Source organism: Pleurodeles waltl, chromosome 7, assembly GCF_031143425.1.
Source record: "Pleurodeles waltl isolate 20211129_DDA chromosome 7, aPleWal1.hap1.20221129, whole genome shotgun sequence".
Classification (NCBI taxonomy): Eukaryota; Metazoa; Chordata; class Amphibia; order Caudata; family Salamandridae; genus Pleurodeles; species Pleurodeles waltl.
In genome coordinates this window covers 177,328,417-177,342,567 of record NC_090446.1, presented here as the reverse complement: position 1 = coordinate 177,342,567, position 14,151 = coordinate 177,328,417, and positions in this window count along the sequence as shown.

The window sequence follows — 14,151 nt, the reverse complement described above, 5'->3', positions numbered from 1 at the left end:
GAGGGTCTGAATGTGTGCTTTGGACGGGTGAAGGGAATGGGGTGCTGGAAGGGGTAGAGGAGGTTGGAGGGGGACGGAATGGCCAGGGAAACTGGCTTCCACCCGAGAGGAGGCCAGAGCCTGAAAAGATCTCTGTAGGGCAGACACTTCACCCTGAATGCCATCCAGATAGGCATTGGTCTGCTGCACCTCTGATGCCAGACCCTGGATGGCATTGACGATGGTTGTCTGCCCTACAGAGATGGTTCTCAGGAGGTCAATAGCATCCTCTGTGAGGGCACAGGTCTAACTGGGGCAGGCGAGGAGGTGCTTGGGGAGAAGGAGACGCCCACCTTTCTGGGTGGGCAGGCACGGGCAACTCGGTGGGGAGCAGAAGGGAGGGCAGTGATGGTATGGGAGGTGGCGGAAGATCTCACGGTAGTGGTGTGTCCAGTAGGGTCTTCCACCTCCGGAGGTCCTCCATTGGAGGAGGTCTCAGAGTCACTACCTCCTGTGGTAGTAGCCTCCCCTGTGGAAGTCCCCTCGCCCTCCCACCCACTGGTCCTCTGAGCATCCATTGTCTCTTCCTCGGATGATCCGTGGGTCGCTGCCTCCCCACTTGCCGATGCCTCAGGTCCCTCGCCTGATGTTGATTCTGTACCAAACCAACATAAGAGAACAGGGATGGGGAGACAAAACAGGAGAAACACTTGTAAATAGCTGAATGCTGATACACAATGGCCAGACATACAGCCACCCAGCAGATACACCCAACAGGCAGCACCGTGCACTATGCCCATGGCCATGCCCCTGACTACTGAGCAGAATACTGACCTACACCCATCCCCTGAAATAGTATTGGAGCTGAGGTAGGTGAAACCTTACAGGGACACCCCTACTCCCTTTGGGGACATACAGTAGATGGACACCAGTCAAATTTCCTGCTCTAAGCAGCATGAGCCCTATCGCACACACACTCATCCTTCCAGACTGAAGTATGGTCTGTGAGTACTCACCCCCTTGTGACTGCTGTGACCTTTTTCGACAGTGGGTGCTCCGCCGGTTGTAGACCCCCAGGGTCCGTACCTCCTTGGCGATGGCATGCCAATGTGCCCTCTTCTGGTGGTTGCTGACCTAGTAGGGTGACACAGAAATGGAACACAGAGGTCAGGCTCTTGCACGATGAGAACAGCTGGCAGTTTGTCAAACAGAGGACTGACAGTACTCTCAGACATGCAGGACAGTGGCATACAGCATTCCATGCACCAAGGCCCATCCTGGCTCACAGGAGCACACATATGTGCAATCCACTCCATCCATTACTCACACAGTGCCCCCCAAACCCGGACTCACCTGTACCTCTGGCCGTCTGTAGAGTCTGTCATACAGGGACAGGACCCCTTCCACTAGCTTCTCCAGTTCTTCCTGGGTGAAGGCCGGGGCCCTTTCCCCTGCACCAGGTGGAACATCCTAGCCAGAGGCAGGCGACAGCAGTACACAGAGTGGAGTACCTGTCTGCACGAGATCAGGGAGTCAAGTGATCAAACGATGACGAACGCGCATACTTTCCACGGTTGTATGCACCGTCACCACCGGTGGCGATCATGATACGCCAGGATTCCCCATTGGCATCCATGTTAGCCAATGAGGGTGCAAACAGCTGTCAACACCGCGTACGCTGTGACGTCAACCGCTAGCGGTATGAGGTCACTTTCACAACTAAGGGGCAGAACTACAGTGGGCAGACATTTTTCCATCACCTATGCATCTTGAAATTCATACTACTCACAATGCAGGGCCTACTAGCCACATGAAGCACCCAGGCCTCTATCCATTGCGTATAGTAGCACACATGATTTACTCTGTTCCCTCCTAGTGATGGACATGTACATCTGTCATGTTGCAGTTATTGTACAGACACTACTATGAACAATGCACTGCGTGTATTTAGCAAATATGCCAAAGTATGTGTGCACATCACTCCTTTTTGTAATCCCTCATAGATACCGACCCTTGTGGTGAGGAAGGGCACCATCGGTGTACAGACCTCTTGTGGATATGGGGACCATGATGGAGCGTCAGATCATTATCACTTACAGACTCACACGTGCAACTATTCAGGACCTATGTGCATTCCTGGATCCTGCACTAACTCTGGGAAATCGTAGTCAGCATGCCATTCCAACTGAGGTGCAGGTGCTCTCCGTACTCCATTTCCTGGCCACAGGCTCATTTCAGGTGACGGTGGGCATGGGTGCTGGTTTCTCACAGCCAATGTTTAGCCAGGTACTGACAAGATTTCTGAATTCATTTGTACAACATCTGCAATCCCATGTGTGATTCCCCCAAAGTGCTGACCTCTCTGCCATCAAGTCTGACTTCTATGCCTTTTCAAACATTCCCCATGTCATAGGTGCCATCAATGGCACCCACATAGCTATCATCCCCCCAAGAGTGAGTGAACAGACGTACAGAAACAGGAAGAACTTTCACTCCATGAACATCCAATTGGTATGCACTGCAGACCAGTACATTTCCCATGTGAATGCCATGTTTCCGGGTTCAGTCCATGATTCATTTGTTTTGAGGAACAGTAGTGTGCCACAGAAGATGGAACAACTACAAGAGGACAAAGGGTGGATCATAGGTAAGTTTGCCTGTCGCTAACTGACACATTGTAGAAAACCCCTGCCTGTCTGCCTAAGGGACATTACAATGACAACTCTGTATTGACCCTTTTTCTAGGGGATTCTGGCTATCCAAACTTACGTTGGCTCCTGACACCAGTGCGGAATCCCAGGACGGATGCAGAGAGGAAATACAATGAGGCCCATGGACGTACTAGGAGGGTGATAGAGTGTACTATAGGTCTCCTGAATGCTAGATTCCGGTGTCTACATATCTCTGGGGGTTCCCTGGCAAATTGGCCTGATAAGGTGTGCAGAATAGTGATGGCCTGCTGCATGCTGCACAACATGACTATGAGACATTCTATCCCCCTCTTGGAGGTGGAGGATGCTATAGGTCCTGATCAGCTACCTTAGAGAGGTGAGGAGAGTGATGGTGAGGATGAGGAAGATGTCAATTCCAGGAACCAACTGATACAACTCTACTTCCAATAACTGTCTGGGACTTAAGCCTGTAATTGTGGTTATCGACTGCTACTGTCAGTGTGCCATGTCATATAGGGGGGATTGGTCATGATAGGCGAGCCATGGACATCTTCTGCATGGTACTGACAGACAATATATGCATTCCCACCTTGCCTAATTTGAAACACACATTACCTCCACCAAGCACAAATTGACAATAAAGTTGTTCTCTGCCAGTTGCATCCATAGTCCACTTTGTTCAACATTGAAGACAGGGGATAGTGTTACAGGTGAGAAATGTGTTTTATTGGTCGAAGACAGTGAATTGTGCTATATACAGTGATAAAAGTCATAAGGGTTGGGTGTCCTCAAAACCGACTTGGGGGCAGATCTGTTGGATGTCATAGGTGGGTCCTATTCATGGTATAGTACTTCAATTTGCCCTCAGCTAAGTGTTGTTGGTGAATGGGTGGGACGGTTGCTTTGCAATAGTCGCAGTGTCAATTGTTGGAGTGGGGCTTGGTCTTAGCTGGGTTTCCAGTGCCATATCTTGTCCTGAGACTACGTTTGGGCACCTGCTGTGGAACTTCTTGGGGTGGCATGGTTGGCCCTTGTGATTCCTGGAAGGGTATTTCCTGTGCTGTTTCTGCTGCTTGGGTCATCTGTTGCTGGTTGTCCAGGGCTGTTGTGGGGGCCTCTTGTCCGGTGTGGGTGTCTGACTGTTTGTTGACCAACTGCAGCAGTGCTCCAGCAATGGTGACCATTGTGGCATTGTGCTTTTTTCACTGCTCCATGGCCTGTTGGTGTTGTTGCTGCTGCATCCTCTGACTTTGCTCCAGGGTGGACACAATATGTGTCAACCTGTCTTGGGTATGTTGGTAGGCCCCCAAAACCTCTTCAATGACGTCCTGGGCTGCTGCATCCATCCGGTGCCCTACCCCTGACCCACTCGGGCACTTGGACTTGCTCTAGCCCCCTGTGCCTTTGTCCCCTGTGCAGATCTTGACATGCCAGTTGTACTGGGGCCCTCGCCTTCCTGCATGTTGGGAGTGGGAGACTGTGGCCTCTGTAGCTGTGTTCCACCTGTCTGTGCCCTAGGTACACTGGTGTGGGTACGCCTCCCCTGGCCTGCTGGTCTTGACTGCTTGTTAGGGGTGACAGTGGTTTCCTGGGTGGGGCTGCTGCATGGTGAGCATCCAGGGCTGTGTGAGGGGCCTGCCTGCTCATCAGTGTCCAGGGTACCTTTGCCAAGGTCTTGTGATGTGCCTCTGTCTCCCTGGAGTGCTGTGGCACTCCTTGTCCCCTCCATTGGGGTTTCATGGGTGGTGGTGCCTGTTGGGGGACATAGACATGTCTGTTACATATGCCTGAGAGTTTGAGGTGTACAGAACTGTGCAATTTTGTGCTGGTGTGACTTTCAGTGGGCTTCCAGGGTGCCTTTGTGAGGTGGACATTGCATTTAGTGGCAGTGGTGGGGTTACATTGTGGTGGGGGTTATTATTCCATTGTGGGTACGTGCAGGGGTGGGTGGCTGTGCACAGCGGGAGTGATGTGGGCCTGGTAGTGGGTTGTAGGTCATGCAGGGTGGTGGATGTGGTGGGTAATGGCTGGGTGGGGTGTAGGTCCAGGTGGGTGTGGGTGGGGTGGTGCATGCATTGCAGATGTGGTGTATATGGGGTAATTGTAGATGACTTACCAGAGTCCATTCCTCCAGTGAGTCCAGTGAGTCCCTCTGGGTGCAGGATGGCGAGTACCTTCTCGTCCCAGTCGGTGTAGTCAGGTGGTGTTGGTGGCGGTCCTCCCCCAGTCTTCTGCACTGCGATGAGGTGCCTGGATGCCATGCCACGGACCTTCCCCCACAGGTCGTTCCATCTCTTGCGGATGTCGTCCCTGGTGCGTGGATGGTGTGCCACTGCATTCACCCTGTTGACAATGGTCTGCCACAGCTCCAATTTCCACGCACTGGGTGTGTGGTGCACCTCAGACCCGAATATTTGTGGCTCCACCTTCAGGATCTTGTCCACCATAGTCCTTAGCTCCCTTTCGGTGAAGCGTGGATTTTTTTGGGGGGGGCATGGTGAGGGTGGTGGATGGTGTCAGGACTGGGGATGGGGTGTGGGTGCTCCTGTGTGGGTCGATATGCGTGTCCTGTATGTTGCCGGTCGTTGTCTGGCTCTGGTGCTCTCCCTCTTCTGGTCCTGGTTTCGTTGCAAGGGATTGTGGGGTGTGTCTGGGGGTGTTTTATGGGGTTCTGGATGTGTGTCAGGTGTGTGGGTGATAGGCCTATCCAATGTGTGCACTTGTTGCTGTTGAGTCCACTTGCCACCCGTGGCGGTCGCAACCGCCAATGGTCGTCCGGCCTCCACTGTCCGCTGAGGTGATTTGTGCATCATTACTTGGAGGGCGGGATGTGGGTGTGCTTGGCGGTGGCGGGGTGGGGTGGGCCGAGATTCCCGCCGACAGGGTCCTGGCGGGGAGTGGTGGTCTGGGAATTTTTGGCAGGGTTGGGTTTTTCAATTATTATATGGCGGGTTTCCATTCCCCGCCACCTATGGGATTCTATTCACCACTGACATGGCGGTCGGTGGTCTTTCCCGCCATGTTCATAATGACTGCCATTGTTTTGGGAACAAATAATGTATACAAACTATTTTTTTATTATTTATATAATTAAAAAAATATAATATACATAATTTAAAAAATATGTAAGAGGAAATAAACACAGATATGTAGTTTAATAAAATATTATTAAGTAATAAAAAATTATTAACAATGTATTGTGTGTATTTTTTAAATATACATTTCATTAAAATAATTGCTCATTTTTTGGGGGAAAGATGATACGTCTGCTTTAAATATGGGGTGTAGGGGTAGGGAAATGGGGGATTGGCTGTGGCTAGTCCTTGTCACCGAACCCCTGCTGCAGGCTTTCTGTAGTATGTTAAGAAAACTCTAGAAATTCACTGAAAAAACACAAAGGGTAATTAGCATTACAGTTAATTGAAAACATAGCATTTTAAACTCTAAAAACCATAGAAATTCACAGCGGGTAGGGAAACACATGAAAGAATTGCTCCAGCACTCAAGGAGTTGCATTTCTAGCAGCTCCCTGCATGCGGGAGGCGGTTGGAACTTTGGGAGCTTTCAGGCCCCCCTGCGGGCAAAAATTCCATAATGGGACGGAAGAGAGAGAGAGAGAGAGAGATTGTTCTTGTAGTGGTCTCTCCATGAGTAACTTCAAAGCATCACACCAGCAAGATGTTTGGTTTGGATTTTAGTAGGTCCTAGTTTTAATGGGTCTCTGGAGTTTAGCTTAGTCTTCTGGCTTGCAGGCCTGTGCCCCCACCACCTAGTGACTTTTAACCTACTTAGACTCCTCTGTCATAGCCTATTTATTTTATTATTTCTTTTGAGATGGCTGATTTGAATAGAGTTAGAGCAATGTTTTGATTTACGTTATCAGTGCCACTCTGTGAAGGTGTCACTATCAGCGTCAAAATTAAGTGATGTACGTAGGTATTCACATCATGTCCCTTTCCCACTTACGAGTGACAGGAACATAATGTACTTTTGGGGGAAATTGTTTACATAATTACCACCACAAGCCTGCACCTTTTTCTATTGTTTGAGACATACCTGCAACAGGGGTCCCACAAGATCTGCTTAAATACATCTCGCACAGACAAGGTTATCGGAGGGATTCCTACCTGATGCTATCAATACCATCTATGCTGCAGGTCGTCTTGATGCAGACTAAGCCTTTGTGTCACCAAAGAGTCTGACTTAGACCTCATTCCAAGGTAACAAGGGTTGGCGTGGTGCTTATCATGTACATGGTACTGACAGATTAGGTTTAGCACACCTAGTTGTTGTTTGGATAGGGATCAGGTTCTCTATGCTAGGGATTTTACATTTCATGTTTATTGCAAGATGGTGGGGGTCTTTGTACTCATGACTCTCACCTTTGCAATCATGCTTCTTTTATTATCCATTATCCTAATCATTGCAGCTCATGCATTTTATAGTAGATTGCAGCCTTTTCAATAAATATATTGATAACTCTCCTGCATCTCTTTTATTGCCTGTGCGTGACTGAGACTTATTGCTAACGTGAGAAAAGGATAACTTTCGTTCCACCACGACTTCCCTAAGATGTTGCACTCTCGAGAGCATGCGTAACACTGCCAAAAATCACCTTTTACTGTTTGGGTTTTTGGTGAGGTACTGCTTGTAAGCTGGAGGTTTGGGCTGAGAGCTGTGACTTCTTGTAGGATTGGCCTATTCGCCTACAAACAAAAGTGCTGTCATCCCTAATTCAGCAACTTTGCTTAGGAGCTAGAGTCCAACTACGATAGGATGTTATAGTTAAGTTTTGATACACTGCAGATCAGAGTCACATGTGGCTTTTTGGTAAAGCTCTTGGACTGTCACTCAATAGGTCAAAAGTTCAAATGTGTCTGTATATTTACTAGAATTTTGCATGTTAAACATTCCTCGTGATGTATCATTTATGTCTTTGCCCAAGCAAAATCTTTGGGTTGAGTGTCACCTTAGCCTAGTGGTTAAGATCTCCAACCCTAACACTGAAGGTTGAGGGTTGCAGTCTAGGTGTGCCAGTGGTCATTTCCACACTTTTATTTAATTTCAACTTCAAATATTTAAGTACATATCGAAAGGTGATCTCACTCATTTTACTCTTTACTTTCTTTTCAATTTGTCCGGAAATATCTCATTCTAAGTACATCAGTTATCAATGCCTAAAAATATCTCCCTCTCTCTCCTTTATCTCTCTCTCTCTCTCTTAATCTCCATTTATCTCTCTCTCACTTTCTCTCTCTTTCTCTCTTCCATCCCATACTGGGATGGAAGAGAGAAAGAGAGAGAGATTGTTATTGCAACAGTCTCTCCATACATTGTCTTCAAAGTGTCACACAAGCAAGATGTTTAGTTTGAACATTATAGCTACAGTTTCATGCTCAGTAGAACAGAGTCACCTCTGGCCTATGGGTAAAGTTTTTGGACTGTCACTCAGTAGGTTGAATATTCAAATTCTGGTGTTTAATGGCAGTGTATCTGTTTATTAACTTGTGTTTTGAATGCTAAACATTCCTAGTGGTAGAATATTTGCATCTTTTTCTGATCAAAATATTTGGGTTCCATGTCATACCTATGTTTGGGCACTGCATGGTCAAAAGTCACCTCTGGCTTAGTGATAAAGGTTGCAGACCCTTACAAGGAAAGTTGAAGGTTCCAGTCTAGATGTGTCAGTAACCATTTCCCTTCTTTAATTTCTTTTCAATTTCAAATATTTAAGGCACATACAGAAAGGTGATCTCACTCTTTTTACTTGTTGAATAAAAAAAAATTCAATTTGTCGGAACATTTCTGATTCTAACTATATCATTCATCAATGCCTAAAAATCTCTCTCTCTCCGACTCAATTTCTCTCTGACAATCCCTTTCCCTAACTCTCTCTCTCTCTCTCTTTCTTCCAGCAGATTGGTATTGGAATGGGCTCTCCATACAATGACTTCAAAGCCTCACACTAGGAAGATGTTTGTTTCTGAAGTTAGAGGTAATTTTAATGCACAGCAAAATAGAGTCCCTTGTGGCCCTCTGGTAAAGGCCTTGGACTGTTACTCATTCAACTGAAGGTTCAATTCCGGTAGTGTGTCTATTTATTTAGTAGTGTTCTGAAGGTTGAACATTCCTGGGGATAGAAAATTCATGTCTTTTTTTACCATCAAAATCTTTGGTTTGAATGTCATAGAGATGTCTGGAAACTACCTGGGTGCTTTGCTGTTTAAAAAAAAATAAACATTTACACAGATTCGCAAACCTTTCACAATTTCATAGCAAAAATGTAAAAAGAAAAATTATTTTTTGCCCTGTTCTGGTCCCAGGGGGACCGGACCACAAAGACTAGGGGTTAGGGTATTTATACCCTGCCCTTTTCCTTTTATTTCCTAAGGCCATGGTAGACTGCTTAATGGGTTTTGGGGAACAGGGCCTGGCCCTGCGGTCAACCCTTGTGCACACAGCCTTTGGCCGAGCATGGTGCAGGGTTGGGTGCTTATAGGGGTCCTGCGGCCAAACCAGAAGGCACATGGCCAAAGGCTGTGGGTGGCACACGGTTTGATGCTTATAGGGAGGTGGCCACAGGCCCTGGCCATGGGCTAGGCCCTGTGGCCAAACCCTGGCATGCATGGCCAAAGGCCGTGTGTGGCACAGAGTGGAGTGCATATAGGGGGAGGCCGGGTTACCTTACAACACCGTGTCACATGTGACATTTGGCTGTGCGTGGCGAGGTTGGGTCTCAACAGCAGTTCACAAGAAACCACTCGTCACAGTCACTACATGAGATTTTGCGCTCGAAAAAGGCAAGGATGCAAACATCTACATCAAGGACTACAGATAACGTTTCAAGGTGGAAATGCAGAGAAAAACACTTATTTTGCCTTGACTATGTGCAAGAAATTAAGATGATTAGTACTTTACAGAAGTGGAGCTTCAACTTAAGCTACCTCATTGGTTAAATGTATAGTGCATCACCTACCCTACAGCTACGTACAGAATGCCAAAGTAATTCCCACTCCAAGTTAGGAATGCAGATCTGCAGTTCCACTTTGAAATTTTTTTTTTTTTCAATTTTTGGGGTGCCACGTGGAGCCTAAAGGACCCAGCAGTGCCATCTGGCTCCTGACTCCTTTAGTAGCCAGTAATGCTCCTGCAAGCAGCGAGTTGCTTTAAATAGCAGCTCCCTGCTTGCTGGAGCAATGTTTTCATAAAGGTATTAGAGCCTCCACATATTATATTGAATATATATGAGGGAGGTGGTGGTCCCCGGGGCTACAGGGGCCATGCTGGCTCCCTGTATTTCTTTAACTACATTTCCCTTGGGGAGGTGGCAGTCTCTGCATCTGGTGGGGATGGCCCGTGGGCCACTGGGAGGTGGTGTTCCCCAGGGTTTGATAAGCCCTAGGAGGGGTCCCTGTGCACCCCTGCTTAGTTTTATCCACCAATGCCCCCCCAAGACATAGCCTACCTGGGGGCCAAATAAATGAAAACGGATCCATACGGGTTTTTATTCCAAGATTATGAAAAAAAAATACTTTTTAGCCCTGGCGGCATCCCTGGGGGACCCCTGCACCACAGCCAGGTACTCAGGGTATCCTTACCATAGCCCCTTTTCTTTTCTTATCTTTTTTTTAAAAACGTTTGTGTGACTCGGCTGAAGCTGATTCCCAAAATGGCTGCCAGCACTTCCTTTTTGAAGTGTTGGCAGCCAATCAGATATCAGCACGGGGACAAGTGCATCCCCAAAGGTTTTGCATCCCTAGATATCTATATTTTTTTCTCTTGAATATCTCAGAAACTACTGATCAAATTTACACAAAATCACAAAAAGCACAATCTGCGCACCACAATCTAGCTTCCTGCCAAATTTGGTAATCCATTCAGCAGTTTGGCCTGGAAGTGTGTCTAAAGACCCTGTGAAAATGAACATAGGAAACACACTTTTTTGACTCCCCCTTTTTCTCGGCCCCCGCTTGACTAATCAACCCCAAACTTTCCCTGCGCAATACGATCCTATAGGACACTTCTTTTGGAAAAAAAAAACAAGATTCCTCAAACGGCACCAAAGATATAGGCAAAAAACACTTTTTCTATGGAAACTGGTTCCTATATCTAACTATACATATATATATATATACTCATTGCAGATCATAGACATAGACACTTCGGCAGTCATGCACTGCAATGAAACTATTGAAAAACCGTAATAACACAACCACTGACTAATCTAATCTATTGCCTGCAGAAAAGAAGGTCAACAAGAGGGTGGTGCCAAAGCGCATCTCTAAGAACTGCTTTTTAAGGGATTTGTTGATGATTGTTTGAGCTCTAAGCCAAATCTAAAATGTACTTATTTCACACAAAACTAAATACTAAAATTTAAAATAGATTACCTCACAGTTTTAAACAATGTAACACCCATTTCCATGGTGTTTGTCAAGGGGCTTGCAATGTAAAACATCTGCCAGTTATATCTGCCAGAGAGCACACAATGTCAAACCCTTTCCTTTTGTGTTTGTCGCAGTGTTACCCCATACAAACCCTCTTCACAATGTATTAACAATGTCTCAACCAGATACAAGCAATGGAGCTACATCCAGATAGATTAACACAGCTGCTGCTCAAACACCTTCACAGAAAATCAGCATGGGACAGAATTAAAGCCCTGTGGCTACCTTATTACTGGACCCAAACTGAGCACCAAGGACACCACTTTAGCAATTGACTTTCAGGGTGGTAAGGCAGAGCAATGCAAGGCTTACTCAGGGAGGTGAGGAGGGTTACAAACTCATAACTTTGCAAACCACTCAACAGCATTTAAGAAATCAATGTCTCTCCATGCTTTTACTTTTAAAAGTTAATGTATTTTAATTCTCACACAGCTACATTCTAAAATTAAAATCACAAATTACATATGTGCACAATGAAACTCAGTGTTCTCCAGCCCTTCCAAAACTTGATATCTGTTTAAGAAGGTCTCTCACACGATGGCCCATTCTCGTGTTGGCTCTATAAAAGTTTGAATTATTGGCTGTAATACACTGCTGTAGGCACGTTTGTATGGCTGTCACCCCTTGCGTCCATGTTTTTATTTTGCTTTCCTTCTGGTGCTGTGATCAGCCTGGACTTTTCCCTTCTATACCTCTCTTCTCCCCCTTTTTTCTTGTACTTCTGTGCTTCATTTTCTCTATTATAAATACAAATTCTGTAAATTAAGGTTTTAAAAGAACTATATCTCAGTTTTAAACTATGTAAAGCCCCCACCTTTAGTGTTTGTCATACAGTATACAATGCTAAACCCTTTCCTTTTGAATTTGTCTCTGAGTTTACAATATACTTTCCAATTGCCTGTCAAAGAGTTTACAGTGAAAATTGTTTCCTATTGCAGTTGTTATAGACTCACAGGTAAAACTACTTTCTACTATATTTGTCAAGGGGTTGCACTATGCAAAGCTCCTTTTAGCTGTATTTGACAGGGATCGGCTATGATAACAATTATACTATAAGTTGGGAGCAATTAAACTATTGCCTAAGTCGATTAACACAAATGCAGACCAATCAAATGCAGTAGAGAAGATTATGATAAGGGAGGAGCCAAAGCCCTCTCTAGTGCTGCTTTTAAAGCTATTTTTGTTGATTATATGTGCTCTAAAGGTCTCTAATCAGACCGAAAATAGGTGGGGTAAACAACAAGAAATTAAGCAGTTGTGTGCACCATTGTACCCAGGGTCTGGGCAAAACTAAGGAGCAGATTTAGAGTTCAGTGAATAAGGAATTCCATCACACTGCAACAGAGTACCCTCTCTGCTAAACTCAAAGTTCCAACTACCATGGCATGGGGTCATTAGTTTTTGTATTTTCAAAAACAACTCCCTTTGTGTTTTTATTTTTGAACTTAGAAAAACATGTTAAAAGTTTGACAGCTGATACTGTCATGTTGCTGTGCTGTCCGTCAAACTTTGAACACTCTCATCGCTGGGCTGGGGAACATCTCTAAGGGCCTGAATGTGGACTCAATGGACAGGTTACTCTGTCACAATGTGACTGTTATCCCATCCGCCAAGATCTAAATCCCATTATATCCTATGGGATTTCGATTTCTGTGTCTGGAATATCCGTCACTGCTGTGACAGAATAACCCATCTGCAGATTTCTAAAAACCCTGAGGGCCTGATTCCGATTGTGGCGTAGGGGAATGCTCTGTCACAAATATGATGGATATCCTGTCTGCTGTATTACGATCCCCATATATCCTATGGGGATAGTAATACAGCGTACGGTATATCTGTCACGTTCGGAATGGAGTATTCCCTCTGCCAAGATCTAAATCAGGGCCTAAATTCAGAGTTTGATTACTCCATCAGGTCGAAGGAGTGTGTTATCCTTCGCCATGTCAGGGTATATAAAGTACACCAAAGACAAAATCAGTTCCTAAGTCTCCTTTGTGGCATTTAATTTTTTGAAGTTGACACCTACCTACTTTTCCTAACACGTTTCTATGAATATTTATTATACAATGTCTTGCTGATTTGTAAATTACTTTTATATGCTTCATTCAGCATTACTGGACACATTGTTATCCATAGTTGCAATACTGGTTAAACAAGACCAGAATTCCCTTTAATTGCAGAATAGGGGATCCTAGCTATTCCAAATGTTTTTGTGATTGTAGGTAAATGGCTTACCTGTGCCTCTTTATGTTTCAGTTTAGCATTTGGGATTACCCAAGCATGATTCTTCTGCGAATGCTCTGAATTGTCTATTGGAATTCTTAGAAGATGTACCTCTTAAATATTTTTTTCTACTTTAAAAGAAATTAATGGTATTGAAAATTCACCCATTGTAGTAACGAAGACCATTGTGCTAAAATAAAAACACAATTATTAAATCCTATAATATTTTGTGCTTTACACCAATATAACAATTATGTAATGTGCTCTGGAACATCCTTCACATGCTAATTGTTTGGAATGGCTCCACTCGTGCTCTGGATCTTAGGGTCGAACTAGACCTATGGCTCTGCTCTCACATCACTGTCCATTGAATTTCATAGCATGTCCACCTCTATAACATGTTACAGTTAAGACTTGGGCCAAAATGTGGTCATAAATCTAGAAACTTGACTGATCTGTCCATCACGACATGTGTAGGATGTTCTGCGCTGGTGGGCTTCTGGCATCCCCAGTGCCAGGGGTTTTTGAGTCCAGGTAATAGTCATTTTGCCAATTTGGTGCTCCTGTTTGCCGAGCATTAGGCCATATTTGATGTCTTTGGTTGTTTCCTTCTGTTGGTGCTGGAAGGTGGAATACACATAGCCCTATTGCCTTAACCACTTTGGGGCGTAGGATGGCGAGGAGCCGTCCTAAGCCATGGGTGTTTGTGTGCATCAGACAGCTTCTGACCATCCATGCACACAACACATGAAATCCCTCTGATGTGGTCACAATACTGTTTCTTTTCAGTGGAATGATGATCATCACGCATGATGCGCTGATTTAATTCA